Source organism: Pteropus alecto, unplaced genomic scaffold (assembly GCF_000325575.1).
Source record: "Pteropus alecto unplaced genomic scaffold, ASM32557v1 scaffold392, whole genome shotgun sequence".
NCBI lineage: Eukaryota > Metazoa > Chordata > Mammalia > Chiroptera > Pteropodidae > Pteropus > Pteropus alecto.
The window spans coordinates 185,975-208,242 of NW_006431933.1; the positions used below are offsets into that span (position 1 = coordinate 185,975).

The following is a 22,268-nucleotide window of genomic DNA, read 5'->3' on the forward strand; positions in this document are numbered from 1 at the left end:
TTGGCCATAACAAAAAGGGAAAAAAAAAAAAAAAAAAAAAAAAAGATAAGGAAGACTGAAAAGAAAGACAATATTATTTACAGATAAGATTATATTCATAGAAAAATCAAAGGAATTACTATTACAATTTTAAAGAGTTTTTAAGTAAGATTGCTGAATATGTCAAAACTCAAAAATAAAATGTGTTTTTATATATCAGCAATTAGAAATAAAATTTTGAAAAATATACCACTTTGATAACATCAAAATATAACAAGTACATGGGAATAAATCTAACAAAATATGTATAAGATTGCTATGCAGGAAACCACGTTACCGAATATATTGAGTAAATAAAGCCAGATGCAAGAGTATAGATACTATACTGATTAACCTTCTTACATACAGCTCAAAAACAAGCAAAACTACTTAATTCAGGGGTCAATAGTAAAATTAAAAAAGCAAAACAAGAAAGTAATTTTCATAAAGTCAGGATATTTCTGAGAGAAAAGGACAATGATTGGAAGAGAAAAGAGAGGGCTTCTGGGTTCCTGACACAATACTATCTCTTGGCCTTGGTGGTAGTTAGATGGGTTCTCCTTTAAAGTATTTCTTTCAGCTACACACTGCTAATACCACATTTCCACATCTATATTGCTTTTCATAGATGTGCATACATACATGCATAAAAGGTTTTTTAAAACTCCCCAAGAAGCAGCTAAAAAGGAGGGGCAAATTCATATGGTAAATGGATCTTTAAGACACAAGGATAACTAATCTGGAACAATCACTTTGAAGAAATTTAGTATAATGTCATTATTTTACAGAGTACTAACAGACAATTTCCCCAGCAAGACATCTAAAAGCATGTGTTTAGGAGTCAGAAAACCTAGGTTTCAACCATAGCTCTACCACTTACAAGCACTGCAGTTTTGGAAGGTTTTTTTTGTTTTGTTTTTTTTTTAAGCTAAGTCTAGTTTTGTGTACTGCAAAATAAGAAGTCCACTTAACTCATGAGAATTAGAAAGAACGTATCTACAGTTTCTTGTCACATAATAGAAAGTCAGTAAATGGAAATTACTTTTATAATTATCTTTGCTGTAACTGGAAGGTGGGCAATTCCCCCATTTTTATTCATTTTGTTTAGTCTTGAACAGACATATAAAGTTCTGAGGAAAGGCATTACCAGACATTCAGTTAATAAAAATTGACCACCAGACACTATCTCACACTTGAAACCATTATCAGATGATAAGTGTTACAGAACTTACTAAATTATGTTTAAGAGTCAATAATTGACTTTAGTAGGCTATTCCAATAGTTCTTTTCTTAAAATTATAAGAACCCCTTTTATATATATGTTAGATGACTACGGTATAACTTTCACATAATAATAAAGAGTCTTCATAGACTGAGAACATTAAGGACATATGTCGCCTATCAATAATGATCATTCATTCACATTGGTCCAAATGTGTTCAAAATACACAGTATTCACCGTAGCAACATGGGCTGCTCATGAGCTCTCATACTCTCGGTCCATCTAATTCCTACACATTCATAGCATAAGCAATCAAGGCCATGAATATCCACTCAATACAGGAGAAACAATGTGACAAAATGGAAAAAGAATGTGTTTAAGAGACAAATAGATCTGCTTGCAAATCCTGGCTCTGCCACCTCCTTATTAGGTATCGTCTTTAAGCCTCGGTGTCCTGAATTGTCCAAATGGAATAAATCTAATCTCACAGGATTTTTTTATGGAAATTCTTTACTGTAGAATGGTGGGGGCATCCTTCTCCTGAGAGAAGCCACCTCTTAACTCAGATATCCTATTCCTCCCTCACCAAATTGGGCCTAATTCATCACAAAGATGTCTCTTTGGTAAGTGTCTTAAATAAGATGGCTAATTTATGAGACATCAACTGAGGTATGTAGATTAGAATCCTGGAAACTCAGTGCTGGAAGGATCTCTGAGACTACAGATACTCAAGTCATAACCTGCTGCATCTACCTAAACTTACATTTTAAAAATCATTTTATAGGATCAGTACAACATACTTAGTTGTTAATGATTGGTTAAGGGTCTAGAATAGGAATTCTCAACCTGACTGCACATTACACTCTCATGGGTAGTTAGTTACACACATAGACACACACAGATACACACACACACGTACCCATGCCCCACCTTGAATCAGTTGAATCAGAAATTTGAGGTGGAGTACAGGTGCCTTGATGCTGTAAAAACTTCTACAGGTGATTCTAATGTATCGCTAGGGTTAAGACCACCACAGTAGGAGATGGCAAAGAAACTGTCAGTACTTAATTATTAAAAAATGGCTTTAATAATTACATGGCCCTTTTTCTATTCCACTAAAAATGAAAACAGTCAAGTAAATAAAGGACAACCTAAAAGATCCAAGTTGCATTTAAAGAATTTCATGATCAAGAGAGTTATCTGATATAATGAAATTAAAAAGATACACAATGAACTTTTCTAGAATATTATATTTCGTGTAAAGAATATATTTTAGTATTGTCATTCTAAGAAAAAAAAATGGAATGACATTGCTTTCTCTCAGGGCTTTGCACCTGCTCTTGTGATTTTATCCAAGCTAACCAGTGCATTAGGAAGTCACTCAAAATGTAATATTAAATTATTCCATATCATAAAGTATTCTTAATAAAAAGCAGTATCAGAAACATGACTTGTTTTTCTATAGTCTCCATTTTGTGCAGAATATATTTCTACCCAAGTTTCAGGGATTCTTGCTTTTATTTTCCAAATTTCTCCTACAGAAAATAAGTCGTTACTATAGTAATATTTATCCACGCTGATATTATTTCCCATTTGCTTATTCTAGGGCTTTTGTACATAGCAACCACACGAATCTCTGCTGCAAGCTGCTCATAGCACTCAGATCCTTGGCAAGAATCCGAAATGAATATATCTTAAACTATGAGAACATTTAGCTGAATACCATAGTTTCAAATGTCTCTAAAGTGCTATTTGTGCTGAATCTATCCTAGATGTGTCAGTTCTCATAAGTAGTCCATATCTCTTTAACTTCATCCAGGTAGACTAATGAAAGATATAACAGAATAAGCTGGTTCTTAAGTTTGTTCATTATTACTGTATTCTGGATCTAAAGACATTAATTCTAAGCATGTATAGCTAAACAATTTGTTATTTAGTACACATGCATTTTTCTCTCCTGACAATAGTTGCAAACAAATGGTATAATCTTTATCTGGATTTTGAAAATGTTCTAGTCTTTCGTTAAGAACTTAGTTACTATGGTAGCTATCTGAATCAATGGAATATTGGTGGGCTGCTGTGCTGTCAACATATTTTACCTAGAAATAACTTGTGTAAAGTAAAACAACGAATGTGATTCTTTGCATAGTTTCTCCTGTTTGTTGACTAATAAATGAATGAAGGATTAACACCTACCTAAGTTAAATTCATCAGTTAAACCAGGGTCCAGATATAGAAAGGGCCTGAAAAGAGTACAATCTGAAACATTTTCAGTAATGAGGCTTACCAGAAATGAGAATTAGTTATACACATGCATACATACACAAAGAAAATATCTGAATATATACATAAACACGTATAGGTATATTATTTAAGTATATGTATATATAACCACATTAAAACAAAGTATGAAAAATATTTAACTAAAATGTAAATTAGGATAAAATCCCCAAAAGAGCCCTAATGAGTAATTTCTTTATCCTTTTTTAAGGTATACTCTAAGTCCATTTATAGTGGGAGGCAAAAGGATTAAGAATAAGAAAATGGGATTTTTTTCCCCAAATTTTATCTACCAGCAGGTTGTCCCAGTCAAATGATTCATGATGATCTCTTAGGTATATGATAAGGTTTCTCACTCTGAGCAGGGTTTCAGATCGGTCATCCAGTGGCTGATTCACTTTCCTGGATGACTAAACAGTACAGGAGTTTGTCAGGGAAGAGCCCACAGTCTACCACAAGGTGGCACCCCAGGGAAGGAAGAGCCCAAGGTTGGAGAGTTCCAAGAGGAAATATTCCTTAGACTGCATAAGAAGTAGCACATATTAAAAACATAGTTTACTGATGAACTACTGCATTTGTGTAGTAAAGTCAGCATCTGATGATAGCATTATCTTCAGTACTTTGAAAGGATTAGTTGAAAGACTTAAAAAATAGGTCCAAAAAGTGGCAAAGTTAATTTAACCTGTGATCAGGGTCCTAAAACAAACATATTACTTGAAAGAAAATAAGTAAAAACCTAGCAAATGTTAGATCGATTCCTTTTTCCTATTTAAAACAAAATGAAGATTCTTCAGACACCTTTCTCAAGAATTTCAGACACATACAAAAATCTATCCATTATTGATACCAAGGGTTGACAAACTTTTTCATAGTGGGTCAGATAGTTAAACAGTTGAAGTTTTGCAGGGCATACTGTCACTCTGTCACTCTGCCACTGTATCGTGAAATCAGCCCTAGATAAGTAAAAGAATGAGCATGGCTGTGTTCCAATAAAACTTTATATACAAACACAGGCACATATTTGGCTCTACAGGCTGTAGTTTGCCCTAAAACCAGGTAAGCATTTTACATTGGTTGGGTATCTAAGTTTGTAAAGGATTCTTAAACACCACTGTCATTCAGTGTTCATACCCTCCTTCTAGTCAGTTAGGTCTTTGGACACACTCTACACATAAGAAAACTCAAGAACAAGATTACTATCGAAGACTAGGGACAAGTAGCACAAGAGATTCTTTAGTTCAAGGATTACCATTTTGGTCCAAAGACTCTAAATGTTACATGTGAGTTTACTTGTAATACTTTGAGTTTGATCTCATAAATTCTAAAGTAAGACTTCTGAAATTCAAATAAACCAAACAAAATGTTGGGGATCAACAGCTTATAATCAAGATTAAACCTCCTAGGTAAAATGACTTTGTTTTTATTAGAAGCGAGAAAAGAAAAAAACAATTCTAAATTATTACTGTTCTAACTATGCCTATTTTAAATAGCGTATAAACTAAAAAAAAAGATTTTTAAAAGTTCTACCTAAATATTATGAATGTTTTCATTATGGTCAAATTGAAAGGCAAATAATTTTAAAAGAAAACTTCTTTTAAAATAGCCTTTCTAAGAACCATCAATCAGTGCTGTTCAAATTTTAATGTACTTACGAATCCCCTGGGGATATTGTTGAAATGCAGAATCTGATTCAATAGGTCTGAGATAGAGCCCATTTACATGAGAGCTTGCATTTCTATCAAGTTCTCAGGTGATGGGAATGCTGGATGGCCCTTGGACCACCCTTTAAATAACGGAAGTATATATAATCACCTGGGAAATGTTGGTTCCCACCCTTAACTCTCCCCCTTGGGACTTGGGGCCAGGAATTTTAAATTGGCTCCCCAGTGACTGTATACTTTTCTAAGGGATTTAAGGAGAATCTAGAAATTAAGCCTATAACTAGAAAATACAGTGTTGTGTATATTTGAGTTAAAACCAAAGAAAATCAAGTTCCATCCAAGCAAGGGCACTAAAATATAAGTACCATGGCAAAATTGCATCTTTAAAGAGACCTAACATTTGCTGGCAGCCTTTTACATGTCAGGAAAAGTACAGCATGCTTTTGACATATAATTTCTTTTCATCTTTCCATTTCATAGGGAGGCACCCGAAGACAGAGCCTCTGCTCAAGGTCAGAATCTGAATTTAAAACTCACCTACCTGTCTGTATCTGCTAGTTTTATTTATTTATATTTTTATGTTCTACCTCTAATCATCTTTTTCCCCTCCAGGTAGTAGGTGGGATCATTATTCCCAATACACCCCAATCTATATTTCTCCCAATCTATAATAAGATTACTTATCCCGTCAATCACCATGGGGAGAAGTGTACGTCTCCACTTAGTTGACTTTGGGTTTGGCTCTATGACACACTTTGACTAATGGAAATGTAAGCAGTTATGACGCCGACCACCTCCAAGTAGAGGTTTTAACCTGTGTTGCCTGGTTTGGATTGTGTTCCTGATCTCCAAGAGAACAGCATGTCCCAGATAGGAACTGTGCTTTCAGCATTACTTTTAATAATAATAAAAACATGGAAACAATCTATCGTCTACTAAAGATAATTAGAGACATGATATGAAAAAATAATGTAAAATTTTAAAAATATAATATGACTAGGATTACTGCTGTGGGAAACTGCAACATACATTACACACAGGAAAAAATTCACTGAAAGGAAATATGCCAAAATATAATCGAGATTTTGTGGGACTTAGGGTTAATTTTTGTCCTCGTCTCTATTTTCTACATGTCTATTATAATGTCATATTACTTCAATAAAATACAAATTAATCTCCAACTTTCAAATTTCAAGGCAAGACATTTTTGAAACAGTGTTAGACAGTATAAACCATGAACATGCCTTAAAAAAGTAAAAATGTCACACCTCAGATTTTTCGTTTTATGTGCAATAAAACCAGTTTCTAGTTTCTGGGAGTGTAACCTTGTGTAAAGTAACTACTCTGTTTCCTCATCCATAAATGGATTTAATAATATCTACTTCTTGGGTTATTTAGCACATTAAATATGGTAACATATGTAAAGCACCTGACTCATATATTAAATAAAAGTACCTTTCTTTCACTACAGCTAATATCACAGAAAACTGACATAATTATATCTGATATAGAAGGAATTTGTCAATTAAGCATTAACCAAAGATAATATTCAAGGCAATATAAGACCCTCAGCAGTCCATGAACTTAACTATAAGGATATCCTACAGGACATACCACTCTTAAGGACCCCTGTGATTACACTGGGTCCACCCAGATAATCCAGGATAATCTCTCTATTTTAAAAGTCAGCTGAGTAGGGACTTTAATTCAATCTGCAATCTTAATTCCCATTTACTGTTTAACATGTTCATGGTTCCAGGGATTAAGACATAGACATCTTTGGTGGGCCATTATTCTGCCTAGTGCACTATGGTACTTCATGTAAAATAACTCAGTATTTAGTAAACTGGCTGATATCGAAGATTCACACAACAAAGTACAATGTGAAGCTCTCTTTTCTGATTTTATACTGATTTCCCTGTGGTTGACCTACATTCAGTCTCTTAATCAGAAAAGAACTTATGTAGAGGAAGTGTACCTGAATGTGCTTCATTTATTCAGCACTGACCGAGGGCCCTAGTGTGAGGGCCAAGTATGACAAAGAATCAACCACAGTCCCTGCCCTCGAAGTACTCACTCGACTGGGGGGTTCGAGGAGTAAAACAAAATGAAATCCCAGTAACATTGAAATTAAGGTTACCAGAGGGACTTTTAAAGTTTTGTGGAGCTGCAGCTGAGGTGTCTAGTGAAGGTTTCACTAAGGAAGGCATTCGGGCTGAATGTTTAAGTAAAGAGAAGCAAGGGGCTGAAGGCATGGAGGCTCAGCATAGTGTGTCAAGAGTATGTGGAAACACACCCTCCTCCCCGGTTGATATGCATAGATACAGGAAAGTGGGTAGGTGACTACAAGTGGTTGCTGAATTCCACTGCATAAGAGCATCATTTAAAAAATTAGAAGGGGAGGAGGAAGCCAGCCTAGACATTGAGAAGGGATCATAGAGTCCAAAGAAAAAGTATTCAGAAGCTGGGCAGCAAGAGAGACCAGTAAACAAATTCCAACAAATGGGAAAGGGCAGAGAAGGGAACAGAGAAAGGCAGGGGAAGGAGAACGAAAGAAATAAATTTTCTGGGCTACCACCAGGCACCAGTCACCATGATTGTACAATTCTGTCTACGGAATACATGGAAAAAGCAGACACAGAAAGTAGAATGGTGGTTTCCAGGGGATCGGGGGAGAGGGCAATGAGAAGTTATTGTTTAATAAGGATAGTGTTGGTTTTCCAAGATGAAAAGAGTTCTGAAGATGGATGGTGGTGATGGTTGCAATACAATGTTAATGTATTTAATACTACTGAACTGTATACATAAAAATGGTTAAAGACAGCAAATTTTAGGTTATGTGTATTTTACCACAATAAAAATAAATTTGAAGGAAAGGAAAAGGAATGAATGAAAGTTGAGAAAGTAGTGACTCTGATAACCTCTTTCCAGTAGCCCAGTATTATAAAGAAGCAGTATGTCAGATTAAGTAAAAAAAATATATATATATTCTACGACCTAAGCTTGAGTACCTTCATAAGCCAAGGAGAAGAACCAGCAGCAAGGGAAAGAAAAATAATACAGGACACAGAGAGGATAACTGCTAGAATAAATTCCAGAGGAGGCAAATGGGGTCAGAATCAAGAGCACATGTTGGGGCAGCTTTGGGAAAGAGGTGGAGGATATTCTTCTCTGGAGTGCGGAGAGGGCAAGCACCACCAGAATGGGAGTGGGGGCTGTGAAGTAGGAGAGAAGTGAAAGATGTCAGAGGGTTAGGGAGAAGGGAAATGGAGAATCTCAATGTTTTAAAGAAAAAGAAATCTTTATTTACTTTGGTCCTTAACCAAAATTGTATAAGTAATTGCACAAATCAGAGCTTAAACTGAGAATAGTTACTAGTCTTAGTTGTGGTTTTACCTTAAAGCAGCTCTGTAAATCAGTTAAACTTCCTAAACTGCATCTTTAAAAGGGGTGGATTTGTTAAAATAATCCCACTGTCCCTTTGAGCTCTACATTTCAGTAGCTTCAGGGGGAGAGCTTATACCTTAAATATAGTGTCAGCTTACCTACACAACTACTTACCCCCCCCAAAAAAAAAAGTAAAGTGGGAACAAAAGTCAAGATGTATATAATTTAAATACCCTTGGGCTGTTTTCGCATCTCACTTTTGATAGTGACACACCACAACAGATGGTTACTGCTGACAAAGTCTGTATCATTACAGTCTTAATGATAATTGATGTTTTTACAGTTCTTTACTGTTTATAAAGGGCCTTCACACATGAATCATTTTAGTTGATCCTCAGAACAGCCCTGTGAAATAGGCATGGCTACTGTATTCTATCCATTTCCTAGTTGAGAAAACTAAAGCTTATAGAGGTTGATGATGTGTCCAAGGCCCCAAAGCAGATGAATCACAAACCTGGAACTTGAATCCCGAAATTTAGAACTCAAAACACTGTTTTAAAAAATTGTTTCTTAAACACTAACATACATATCTAAGATTTCCCATTTGGTGTCACACAGAAAATTTATTACTCAAAAGAAACTTTTAATTGATCCTGGCAATATAATTTATTGAAACTAAGTACAACCTTCATTTCTAAGTGATGAGTGATTAAAATCCAAAGGGCAGAGACACAAAGGATCAGCATTCAACTATTTCAATGTCCTCATTCTGGGGATAAGAAAAAAGAAGCCTTTCTTGGGATAAATGGCTTGTAGGAGCGGGGGTAAAGCACACACTAGAACTCGGGGCTCCCACCAGCCCTGGGGTTCTTGGCAATGGCCAGGTCTTACACAGCTTCTGAGAAAAGTTAACAACGGAATTGCTCCTTAACAATTAAATGGTTCCAATTTAAATAATTTGAAGGATTTGTTCTCCGATTAACACGTGCAAACCATATGGATGCTGCCTATTAATGGTACCAGAATTCTCTGGAGCAAATTCTCCTCACAAATGGGAGGGTTTGTAATGACAGTCATGTCTCATTTTAGTACAAAAGAGAAGTAAATGTATCCAGTAAGGAACTCATCTGAGAGTTCTAAACCAACTGAAATTGCCTCAATTACCATCTTCTACCTACGAAGTGTTTTCTAGACAAATTAAAATTGAAAAACTGAAAAAAAAGCAATGAAAATATTTTGAAGAGGACCGTATTGTTTAAGTATTCCCATTTTCCTCCTTTAGAAATATTGTAATGGGTCAGCAGGTGCTTACCACCAAAATTACTTCTATCATGAAGTAGAAAAATGTTTAATATTGAAGCAGAAGACTCCATGAAGAGAATAGATGAGGACATGAAAATGATATGTATTATGAAATTTTAGATTCCATCTTATTATGTTTTATGCAGAAAAAAAGTATGATGCTTCCATTAGACTATATGAACTCAAAGACAAGAATGTCAAAGGAAGGGAGACCCTCTGAGATGAGCAGATAATCATTTATTTTCTTTCCTCAGGCCACTTGGGAATATGGGGCTCATAATGAGACTTACCAAAAGAAAGGATTTCTATTGAGGAAAAGAAACTAACAAAGCTTTTTAATAAGCATGTAGAAGTGTATGTGACAGATGGGAAATACTTCCATTTGTTCAGTTCTGCAGCTGTGAGAAGGAGGCTGAGATATTAGGCTGAAAACTTCTAGAAGGCACAGTGAAGGCAGAGTTTCACGGTGTTAGGAATGCTGCCTCAAATACATAACCAGGTTTTTCCAGTACCAGGAATTCAAAATTAAGGGGACAGAAGGCTACACTCAAGATCTCCAAAAGGCAAAATTTAATCTCGAACAGTTTTTCAGGACTAAGATGACAAATATCCTTTAGGTTTTCAATCAAAGGCCCAGGAGAGCCATGTGTGAGGAGCACAGCCAACTACAGCCAAATTAAGTCTTCCTAAAATTGCAACCTGGCCTTGACTATCTCAATTCTTGATGGAGTAAGTGATCACTATATTTACCAAACAGAGGAAAAGGAGGATTTCCTCTCTGGAGAAAGATGTAATCTATAAGTAGTAAAATTGTTTCGCACATAATATCTGATATAAAATAATTATTAGACATGACAAAAGTTACAAGAAAATGTAACCAATACTCAAGAGAAAAAAGACAATAGATGCAGACTCACAGATGATCCAGATTATTGGATTCAGTAAACAAGACCTTTAAAATAATAGACTAATTTGTTAAAGAAAATAATTGGAAAAGGGAAGAAATGGATGAAAAGATGGAGAATTTCAAAGAGACCTAGTATCTATATTAAAAGATCATATGGGCATCTAGAAAAATAAAATATCTGAAATTATGAAAAATATAGTATCTGAAATTAACTCATTAGATAGATTCAATAGCAGACTAGACAGAGCAAAAAGCAGAATTAGTAAACTTGAAAATAAAAGTCAGTGGAAAACACCCATATTAAAACTCAAATAGAAAAAGGGAAAGAAAAAAAAGAACAGATTGTAAGAAACCTGGAAGGGTCTATCTCTTGACCACTTAACCGGAGCCAGAAAAAGTAAGAAACAGAAAAGGGTAGATAGAAGCAATATTTGAAGAGACAATGGCTGAGAATGTTCCAATCCTGATGAAAGGCATCAACCTTCAAATTCATAAAGCTCAACAGACCAAAGTAGGATGAATATTAGAAAAATCACACTTGGACTTGTGAATTTCAAATGCTTAGTACAAAATATGGCAAGCATTGAGAAAATCATGTAGTAGCCCCCAATACAAGTTAGCCTTCCCATTCTTGAAGAGGTTATGATAAGGACAGTGGGGGGCGCCCAAACCATCCTAACTCAACAATAAAGTTTACATTCTTTAGTAGGGTTGTAATCACTCTACTTGTGACCAAGTACAGGAAAACCCTGCAATAACAAATTTGAATATATTATTATGGATGATTGCCTACTAGTTTCCACCTGGCCACTGATATCATTTCACTAATCTTATAATAATGTTACTCCATATTTTAAGAAATTGAAAAATTTTAATCTCAATATGAGTTTTATAGTAGAGTTTACTGAAATCAGGAGAAAAAAATACAACCAAGAAGATGAGACTTTAGCGATAAATATTCCGACAAAACTGAAGCCCAGAGCAATAAGAACGATGTGCCCAGCAAAATAGCTATTTAGAAGCCAACTGAGAATCAGAACAGCTGCCTCCTGATTTCTAGCCCAGCCTTCTGATTCCAACATCAGGCCAGTCTTAAGGTCAAATCCAATCCAAGGTTAAAGCTCTTGGTGAATTATTTTGACTTTTATGAATATATATATTTTGATTGATAGTAATGAGAAATCATTGCTAGTAATGCAAACAAAATACAGTACACTAGGTACTCATTCATTCTAACCACACAGATATGGAAACCCAGTGTCATCACTGATCACTGGGAAGGGCCCCTACACACACACACACACGCACACACACACACACACACACACACACACACACACACACACTGTGACTACACCTGATGTTCACAGGCAGAGCAGAAACACATGTCAAAGATGCAGAGAAAGATGTGGCCAGGGGCTATCACTTAAGCCCCAAGAGTCAGGTTATTTCTGTGAGTCTCAAGGCCTTTCTTCATTAATGGAAGTAAGAATATGCATAGTATCATCATACACAATGATAACTAAAAGAAAAGATCCCACATTGCCACCATGAAAAGATCCCACATTGCCACCAATAGCCAATCCTCTGCATAGATTCTTTATCACTCGGGTACCGGGTGTCTCCCTCAAGGCCCATGGCTTTTTACTCTCCAAAGCTGTTTTAAGGAAAAATATCATCTGTTCTTTCTCCTACAAAAATCTGGGGCATCATGATGGCTAAAACAGCTATAGCTCTTTCTCTCTATGAAATTACTTACGACTCCATTGTTTTCCTCCCTTATATTTTCCTGCTCAAATACCTGCCATGTTTTATTTTTGTTTTCATTGGCCAAACACAGTCCCAGACCCTCTAGCATACACAGCTGGGCTAACCGGCCAGGCAAAGCAGCCTCTGCAGCCCCAAATCTTAACCTCTATGCCCGAGCCTTCCTTCAGAAGACTTAAAATACTGACAATGGCACAACAATAAGAAAATTTCGTTATCTTAATCAGGAACAAATACATAATATTTACAAAATATTTTAAACATTGTAATCACTTTAAACATTTTCCAATGTGGAGATTAGTATTCAAACAGGGGAGTGACTGCTTCCATCTAGTCCATCTTAAATGTGTGTTTTTAAATCCCCATTTTAAAAGTCCAGCATGCCCACTAACACCAGTCAATGTGGCACCTTGAATTCATTAGCTCGCTATATCACAACCTTCCTCAGTGTAAATATTTCTTCTTAGTCATTGTCCTACAGAATTCAAGCCACTGTCCTACATGGCTATGTCAATAAACATCAGCTCTATAGTTACTTATGATTTTCATATTTACTAGTATTTTAACCTTATGAAGGAGGATGTCTAAGTTCTTTTTCTCTCTTTCTACATAGTGGGGTACATATAAACTACGAATTTATATATCAGTATACTATAACTTAGGATGGAGAATTCACATTATACAACATGTTGGGAATATAACCCATAAAATATTTTACACTTGTCTATAATATCAAACTAGCACTTTTAGAAAAACAAAACATGACTACCTATAAATGCTATCTCAATTAGTATTCTATTTTAATGTTAAAATTGATTTGAGAAATTGCTATGGGATAAAAATACTGATTTTCTAACTCAAAATTGTCATGGTCTTCTAAAAATATTTAACTATTGCCATTTGAATTTATGCTGTCATTTTAAATGAACAGCAAATGCAATATAGAGATTCAATTAGAAACCAATCTATAGAGTACAGCAAGATATGAACTAAATCTTTTGTTCTCTGAAAATAAAAGGAAAAATAAGGCATAAGAAAAAATTTCAAGATGTTTTTAAAATAAGTGCAAGTTCTATTTTCACCCATAAATAGTAGCAAATCTGTTATTCTGACAGGATTGCTCAAGTTGTGGATTCTTCATGCCTGTGTTGGAGACCAATCTGGAAGTGGACCAAGGCAGAAGGGAAACACGAGAGATCATTAAGAGGTCACAAGGGGTCTTAAAGCCCTTTAAGTGCCTCCTATTTTATGCTTTTTGGTCACTTCAGTTTATCATGATCTCTAAGATTAGTAGAAATGGGCTCTAATGATGTAAAATTTATGTTTTCTTTAACTACTTCTAACAGCTCTACTGAAACTTACAGATGTTTACTAAAACCAAGTTCTGGATAAAACTCAAACCTATCCATGGTTATTATACTATCTCTGGAAAAATGGGGTCACTTTATGTATGTTTCAACTAAGTGTATTTTACTAACATATACTTCAATTTCAATATATATTTCAACTAAATTTCTACATGGCTATTACAACAATACTTCCTCCTAATGTACTCTAGTGCTTAAAAATGATCTTTTAATAGGTAATAAATCGAAAACATTTAAATTTATGCTTCTACTCTGAATAGTTTATAACAGCTGTAAAAGCACAAACATTCAGATTGTGTAAACTACTACTGTTTCTCAGTAAGAGGATATCTTCAATTATCACACATGATGAGGGAAAACACAGATAAACAGCCCCAAACAGATCTCTTCATTTCTTGACATTCTCCTTTCCCAAAAAGGCCTTTTAAATTGGATGCGAGACAAATCAATACCAAATACTCAAGAATGCTCCATAATGATAAGGTCCCCAATGCCCAAGGGTGTCCACAGCAGCTTCCAGAGTGAAGGAAAGAAACATTTCTCCTTTCTCCCCACCCGAGAACATCAAAGCCAAAAAGAAACTGGAGTTGTCTTAAATATGCTTTGGATAAAAGGTAAAGACATGGAACTTGAGGTGAGGGCCAAAGGAGGATGTTAAGAACCATGGGGCTACCATAGTTGGGTTCATCTTAGATGTAATTAGGTACAATTAGTCAGTCATAACTATCCTCCCAGCTTGTGACCTAAGTGGAATTAACCCTCTGGACCAAGCCTGGCCTAATCTCATATTCCTGTTCCTAGGTAAATGTAATAGATTACTTGTAAACATGGCTGTAATTATTCTTCTGTCTGTGCTCCTTGTAACATGACTACAGCTCCCATCTTCAAGATAAAGGAAATCTATTTCCTCACCTCCTGAACCAGGGCTGGCTTTGTGACTTGTTTTAGCTAACAGAATTCAAAGAAAGTAACATTGTGCCAGTTGCAAGCCTAGCCCTCAAGGGGCCTTGCATGCCTCCCCATTCTCTCTTAGAACTCCGCTATCTATTGTGTGAACAAGCCTGGGCCAGCCTGGTTAATGATTAGAAACCACTTGGAGAGGAGCTGAGGCCATCCTAAATGAGCCAGCCCCAAAACCACACAGCAGAAATTCTTCCCAGATTCAAAAAACTGCCCAGCTGAGTCCTGCCCAAATTGCCAATTCACAGAACCAAGAGCTAACTAAATGCTGGTTGTTTTAAAGCACTAACCAAACTGATATTGCAGTAGTTTGTTAAGCAGCAAAAACCAACTGATATAGTAAGGAACTAATTCTTCATGAATTAATACACAATAGTGCCTGCAATTATGGAGTCATCTCTTCTAACTACACTAAAAGAAGTATGAATAAGGTCTACTTAGTCAAAGAAGAGGTCACATTTGAACTGGTTTTTAAAGAAAAAAATATGAAGTCACCAATGAACAGGAATGGACATCAGAAGCAGAAAAAACAGCATGTGCAAAAGTAGATGCAGGAAAGAACTCAAGGAATGTCCTAGGAATGGAAAATAGTTTAGGACAGATGGTGTGTGGGGAAGAAATGGCAGATGATGGAACAGAAAAAGCAGGTTGAAGACAAATAATGAAGGGTGTCATACTGTAAATCATACTAAATGATTTGAATGCCTCTTGTAGGCCGAGAGCTACAAATCATTTTTAAGTAGGAAATGACATGATTAAATCTATATTTTAAGAAAAGAAAACTGATGACAAGTGGAGGATTAGAGGCAAGAGTTTAAGAATCAGAGAGATCAGTTAGGAGGCTATGGCTACAATTGTAAAGGGAACCGAACTATGCTTTAGTGCAAATGGAAGAAAGAGGCATTTGAAAGATGTTTCAGTGACAGGAGACCCAGCAGCCTTGACAACCAACTAAATATGGGCCGTGAGGGTCATATAAGTTATGTGGGAGGATCAGGGACAGTGACAAGATTTCTACTCTGGGATGCCAGATTAATGGCAGATGTATTAAGGCAGAAAAGCAAAGGAGCAGACTGGTGAGGAACATGTTTTTTTTTGTAGTTCGTTTTTTGTTTTTTATAAAGGCATCTGTGAGATACCCAGTGGGATATGTCCAGGAGATAGATAAGGATACAGATCTGGACATTATGTTAAGGGACAGGTGGTGGGAGCATGAGATAAAGTCCTGAGGAGTCTTTAGAACACGGGGCAGAGGGAGAAGGACAGCTCAAGACATGAAAGTGAATATGAACACAGGGCATCCAGAAAAAAGATGTAATAGAGAAGAGAAAGCTAATAAATGGCAGAATCCTGAGGGACATTGATATTCAAAGGCAAAGGAAAGAAGTAGCACCAAATAGCAGGAACCCCTCCTTGGGGATGGAAGAGGGGAGGGGAAGGATAAGGATGATTCAGCATGTGTAGATTATGAATTAAGGAAACATGGACGCCCATACATTTTGCCACTTTCTTCTAGCCAAGTCATCACCTGAATCTTCCCTGGGCCTACTCTAGAGGGGCCCTCTGAGGACATAATCAGTATTAGGGGGGAGACAGTGACAGGGGCCACTTGAGTAACAGCATCTGTGTCCATGTATCTTATTGAAAAACCCACTTTTTCAAACCCTTCCTCTGGCACCTGCTACAGCAAAGAACATCCCCAACATTCATAAGGCACTTATTTGAAATATGTTAATACTAAATTTACTGCATCTTCCAAACAGATTGCCTTTACATATTTTCAGTAACTTAAAAGGACGTTTTAAAAAATAATCCCAAAGTAGGCAAAGATTTCATAAATAAATCACAAAAAGCAATAGCCATAAAAGAAAAAAAAAGTGATAATTGGACTTCATTAAAAATCATCTAAGATACCATGAGACAGTGAAAAGGCAAATCACAAATGGGGAAATTATTTGTAACACATATACGACAAAGTACTCATGTGGAATATAAAAGAACTCTGACAAAGAAATTTTAAAAAACAATCCAACTCAAAAATGGGCGAAGGATTTTAACAGGAATTTGGCAAGAAAATATCCAAATGCCAATAAGCTTGTGAAATGTCATTAACAATATTATGCACCAGGAAATGAATTAAAACCATAAGGACCACCCATATCCATTAGGATGGCTACTGTTAAAAAGGAAAAAAAAAAAACAGAAAATAACCAGTGTTGGCAAGGATATGGATAAACTAAAACGTCTGTACTTTCTTGAGAATATAAAATGGTGCAGCAGCTTTGGAAAACATTATGGTGGTCCCTCGACAAATTAAAATAGAATTACCATATAATCCAGCAATTCTACTTCTGTGTATGTACCTCCCCCTCAAATTAAAAGCAGTCCTGAAGAAATATTTGTACATCCATGTTCATAGCAGTAATTATTCACAATGGCAAAAAGGTGGCAGCAACCCAAGTGTCCACCAACAAATGGATAAACAAAATGTGGCATATGCATATTATGGAATGTTATTCAGCCTAAAAAGGAAGGACATTTTGACACATGCTACAGCTAGAATATAGATGAATCTTATGGACATTATGCTAAGTGAAATAAGCTGGTTACAAAATAACAAATATTCTATGGTTCTACTGGTATGAAATACTTAAATTCATACAGACAGAAAGCAGAATGGTGACTCCCAGGGGCTGGAAGACAGAATGGAAATTTATTGTTTCATGGGTAGTTACAGTTTTCCAAGATGAAAAGAGTTCTGGAGATGGATGGTGATGATGGTTACACAACAATGTGGATATACTTAAAACCATTAACAGTACATTTAAAAATGGTTATGATGGTAAATTTTATATTTTGTATATTTTACCACACAAAATTTTAAATTTAAAAAAACTCACAAGGAAATGCCACTACGCCCCTCCCACAAACAGCTAAAATTAAAGACTAACAAAACCAAGTGTTAATAAAAATGTAGAGCAACTGAAACTCTTGTACGCTACTCGTGGAATTTAAATTGATACAATCACTTTGGAAAACTGGTAATATCTACTAAAGCTACTTGTAAGCCTACTCTATGATCCTGTGATTTCATTCTTAGGTATATGCTCAAGAGAAATGAGTGAGTATATGCACCAAAAAAAAAAAAAAACAAGCAAGAATATTCACAGCTGCTTTATTCATACTGGCCACCTTGGCAATAATATAAAGACCCAACAGGAAAATAGATAAGTTGTGATATACCCATACAATGGAGTTACTACTCAACAACAGAAAAGAATGAATTACAAACATGGATGAATCTCACAGACATTATATTATGCAAAAGATATATACAAGAGTCCTTTTTATGATATTATTCATATGAAGCTTAATAGCAAACGAAACTAGCAGATAAAGTTTTTAAAAATTACAGTGTGAAAAAAGAATCATAATATGATTACCTTTAGGTTGAAAATAGGATGAAAACTGACCAGAAGGGGAAAGAGGAAGAAATCTTCTGGGGCGCTGGAAATGTTCTGTATGTTGACTTGGTGGTGATCACATCGGTGTATACACATGTAAAAATTCATTGAGCAGTACTTTTGATTAATGCATTTTACACTTTTTCGTATGTACGTTATACTTCAAAAATAATATATCTCTAAAGCACCTTATGTCTTTATAATGAGAATGCTGTAACTCGAAAATAGGAAATAAAATCTCAACCATGCTCTTTTATTTTCTGACATAGAAAATTATACCCCATTCCTCTTAGATACACTGTGGGATTAGTTATTTCCCAGTTTTCTGAGTCAGATAACGAATCTAAGTCCCATGCAGTGCAAACTTACATGTTTCTAAATGTTTGAGAGCTTTCCTGAAGCCACTTCATATCCATAGGTCTTTACAGTGAGAATCTTTGTCTTTTTTCTGTCACTTTTTAGTACAGTTGACATTCAATATTATTTTATATTAGTTTCAAGTGTATAGCATAGTGGTTAGACATTTATATAACTTCAAAGTGATCACCTGATAAATCTAGTACCAACCTGGCATCATACATTGTTATTACAATATTATTGACTATATTCCTATGCTGTACTTTACATCCCCATGGCTATTTCATAACTACCAATTTGCGCTTCTTAATCTCTTCACCTTTTTCACTCAGTCCCCCAAACCCTCTCCCCATCTGGCAATCACCAGTTTGTTCTCTGTATCTATGAGTCTGTTTTCTTTTTGTTTCTTCATTTACTTTGTTCTTTAGATTCCATGTATAAGTGAAATCGCATAGTATTTATCTTTGACTTATTTCACTTAGCATAATAGTATGGCAGGTCCTCAAAAAATTAAAAATAGAACTACCTTATGACCCAGAAATACCTGAAGAAATTCAAAACGTTAAATCAAAAATATATATGCACTCGTTTGTTCATTGTAGCATTATTTACGATAGAAACTTTCAGTCTTTAGTTGAGTCTATACTTTGAGCCAGAGTTCTCAATTTGCTTTCTACTGGTTAGGTGTTCAATTTCATCTTTTTTTTAAAGCTTCAAGAATGCCATCTGATTTTTACATTCTCATTGGTAAGAGCTAAACAAATCTTTCCTCAGCTGTAAATACAGAATGTCAAAAATCACAAGATATCACATTCTGACACTGTAATAAATGCATATAACCCTTGAATAAAGAGAAAGTTTCATTCTCCCTAACAGCCATTTTGATGCTTGATCCTTTACAGCCTGAGACAACAGCATTAGCTATACCTCCCCCTACCCATTCTAAGGAAGGAAAATAAAAATCCACAAAAGTAACTATTTTTCCTCTTCTGGCTTCTTCTAAATAACAGTGTGCTGCTGCCCAGTTGTTAAAAGGGGGTCTTAATATTACCATAACTTTGTATAGCGACAGATGATTACTAGACTTATTCTGGTGATCACATCATAAGGAATATTAACACTGAATCTAATATGTTGTAAACCTGAAACTAATATTGTATGTCAACTATAATTTTAAAGGGCCTTAATATGCAAAATATTACATTTTAATGATAATCAAAGGCAAAATCTTTTGAATTGTGTCACACTGAAAAACTTTTCAACCTTGATTGTCTTTGATCCTATATTAAGCCTGTCATTAGTTCAGTCAAGTGGGTGAATTATGAAGGTACCTCTTATATGTTGGGCTTAGAAAAGCAGCAAGGTAGGAGGGAAAAAATGACAAGATAATTAAAAACAAAAGAGCTGGTGTAAAAGCCACCTAATGCATCAGTATTCCGATGAGTGAGATGGCAAGTCAAGAGTGAGATGGCAAGTCAACAGTGAGATGCAGTTTTTATAAAAAACAGATACTGTTATGTTGGCTCAACTGGGTGACTATTAACAGTGTTCCAAATGAAATTATTCAGGACAATTGGCAGTTCTTATACGGCTTTAGGAAAATTTTGTATGTGTTCCTGATGATTTATTTATTATTTTTTATTTATTTATTTTTATTAAATTTATGGGGATGACATTGGTAATAAAACTACATAAGTTTCAAGTGTAATTCAATAATACATCATCTGTATATAGCATTGTGTTCACCACCCGAAATTTTTAAAAGTATCAAGCAATACCTAGTTAAATGCAAAGCCACATGGTCACAATAGAATAATGCTTCCTTTTTAGAGCAGTAACAAGTAATGCAATGATGACATGCCGTATTTTTATTTAAATACATTGTCTGAAATAGAATACACTTTTCTCCTTTGAGAACACCTCAAATATCTTTCATTTCATAAAAGTCTATATAAAAGTCAAGATATTGGAATGCAATAATTATAAAGCTGGAGAGGTGGCTTAATTATTTTACATACCTGTGGTTTTTCAGATTCCTATGCTTGCTTACTCATGTACATTCACTCATTTTTCAGAAACCACTTCTACAAGCTCCGTTTTGGCTTCTACACTGCCACCTATAGACATAAAAGGGAAGTAAACCATGTATGATTCATCAACCATTCATCTTTTCTAGGCATCTAACTGGGACAAGTGGGGGGAAAGTGGCAAAATATTTGTTCCAAGTAGTGTTCTTTCTCCTGTGTGGAAAATATGTAAGGAGCCCCTCTACCCCAATGGTTTGAAAAGTTATTTAGAAATCAAAACGTACTTGTCTCAGATCAACACCACTCTGTTCGGTTTATTAAACAGATGGGGTCACAGAACCCATCTGCATGCCAACCATTTCAAGACCTGTTGTTTAAAATTAGAAGATAACTTGACCACTTTGTTAATTGAGTAATCAAGAATTCTATAAATTAACACAAAGAGAGATGAAGAGATGCAGGCAAAGGTTATTTTGTCACATGGTTGTAAAACGTCAATTTAAAATATTAATTCTAACATGAACTAGAGCTTTGTCCAATATAAACAGCTGTTACATGGGGTATTTTCATCATACTGCCCTATTCCTAATTCGAATGAGAATGAGGAGTGCTCAAAGGTGTTTCTGACACCCTATAGATTTTAATACAGGTAGGTCTTTTTTTCTTTAAAAAAAATCAGATGAATAAAAATAAATCCATGAGCAGAACAAACTATGAATAAAGATCTATGAGCAACTATCAGTGAGTCAAAAGCAGTCATGAGATGAGGAGTGTGTGTGTGCGCGCGTGTGTGCGCGTGTGTGCGCGCGCGCGCGCAAGAGAAATACACAGATCTGAGAGAGGAAGAGAGAAAGAGACAGAGACTGAGATCTGGAGTTAATTTAGAACAACAGACCCAACCAAGATGTGTGTGCGGGGGGAGGCCGTATGAGTTTGTGGGTGTGCAAGAGAGAGAAGAGAGACAGAGACATGGTGTGCGCGCGCGCGCCGGGATGAGACAGAGACAGAGAGACAGGCAGACCAAACCACTAGGATGTGAGTGTGTGTCGGGGGGGGGGGAAAAAAAAAAACAGAGAACAGAGGCAAAGAGACAGGCACTGAAATTCCAGAGTTAATTGAGAATAAGACTGTGCTGCACAGCTTTTTACCTCCTCCAAGTCCCATAGCCTACAAAGAATAATGCCCCAGCTCCAGCACCTTAAGCCAAAGACACGTGCACCACCCCTAACCTACCCCACCCCACCCCCACCCACTAGGTGAGATAGGGCCAGAAGCCACTCAACTAGCAAGCCCGGGAAACTCGCTACTCCGCAAACCCGGCGGCCTTTTAATTCCCACCAGAGATCCGTCCCCACTTACCGGTAATTTACTTTAACGCCCGAAAGACTGGTTTGGTTTAAGGAACTGCAGCAAATCCAAGAAAAATCAAATCTCCTGGAGCCACTCTCCTTTCTCCCTAGGACGAACATTCATACACACTCACACTCTCCCTTCCTTCTCAACCCCGAATATGCGCTGGGCCATCTCAAGAGGCTATTTTGGAGGCCCG

General features: G+C 35.9%; 1 long non-coding RNA gene across 14 annotated transcripts in view; it reads right to left on the reverse strand.

The window, feature by feature from the left end:
* LOC107195316 overlaps positions 1-22,268 on the reverse strand; it is a 173,908-nt gene that overhangs the window by 150,797 nt on the left and 843 nt on the right. For 11 of the 14 annotated variants that reach the window (XR_003044773.1, XR_003044779.1, XR_003044780.1 and 8 more), the window contains exons 2-3: positions 20,711-20,809; positions 18,315-18,400 (exon numbers count right to left, since the gene is read on the reverse strand). This is a non-coding gene — a long non-coding RNA (uncharacterized LOC107195316). The remainder of the gene's footprint in view (positions 1-18,314; positions 18,401-20,710; positions 20,810-22,268) is intronic. The other 3 variants (XR_003044778.1, XR_001516425.2, XR_003044781.1) reach the window with 1 other exon arrangement.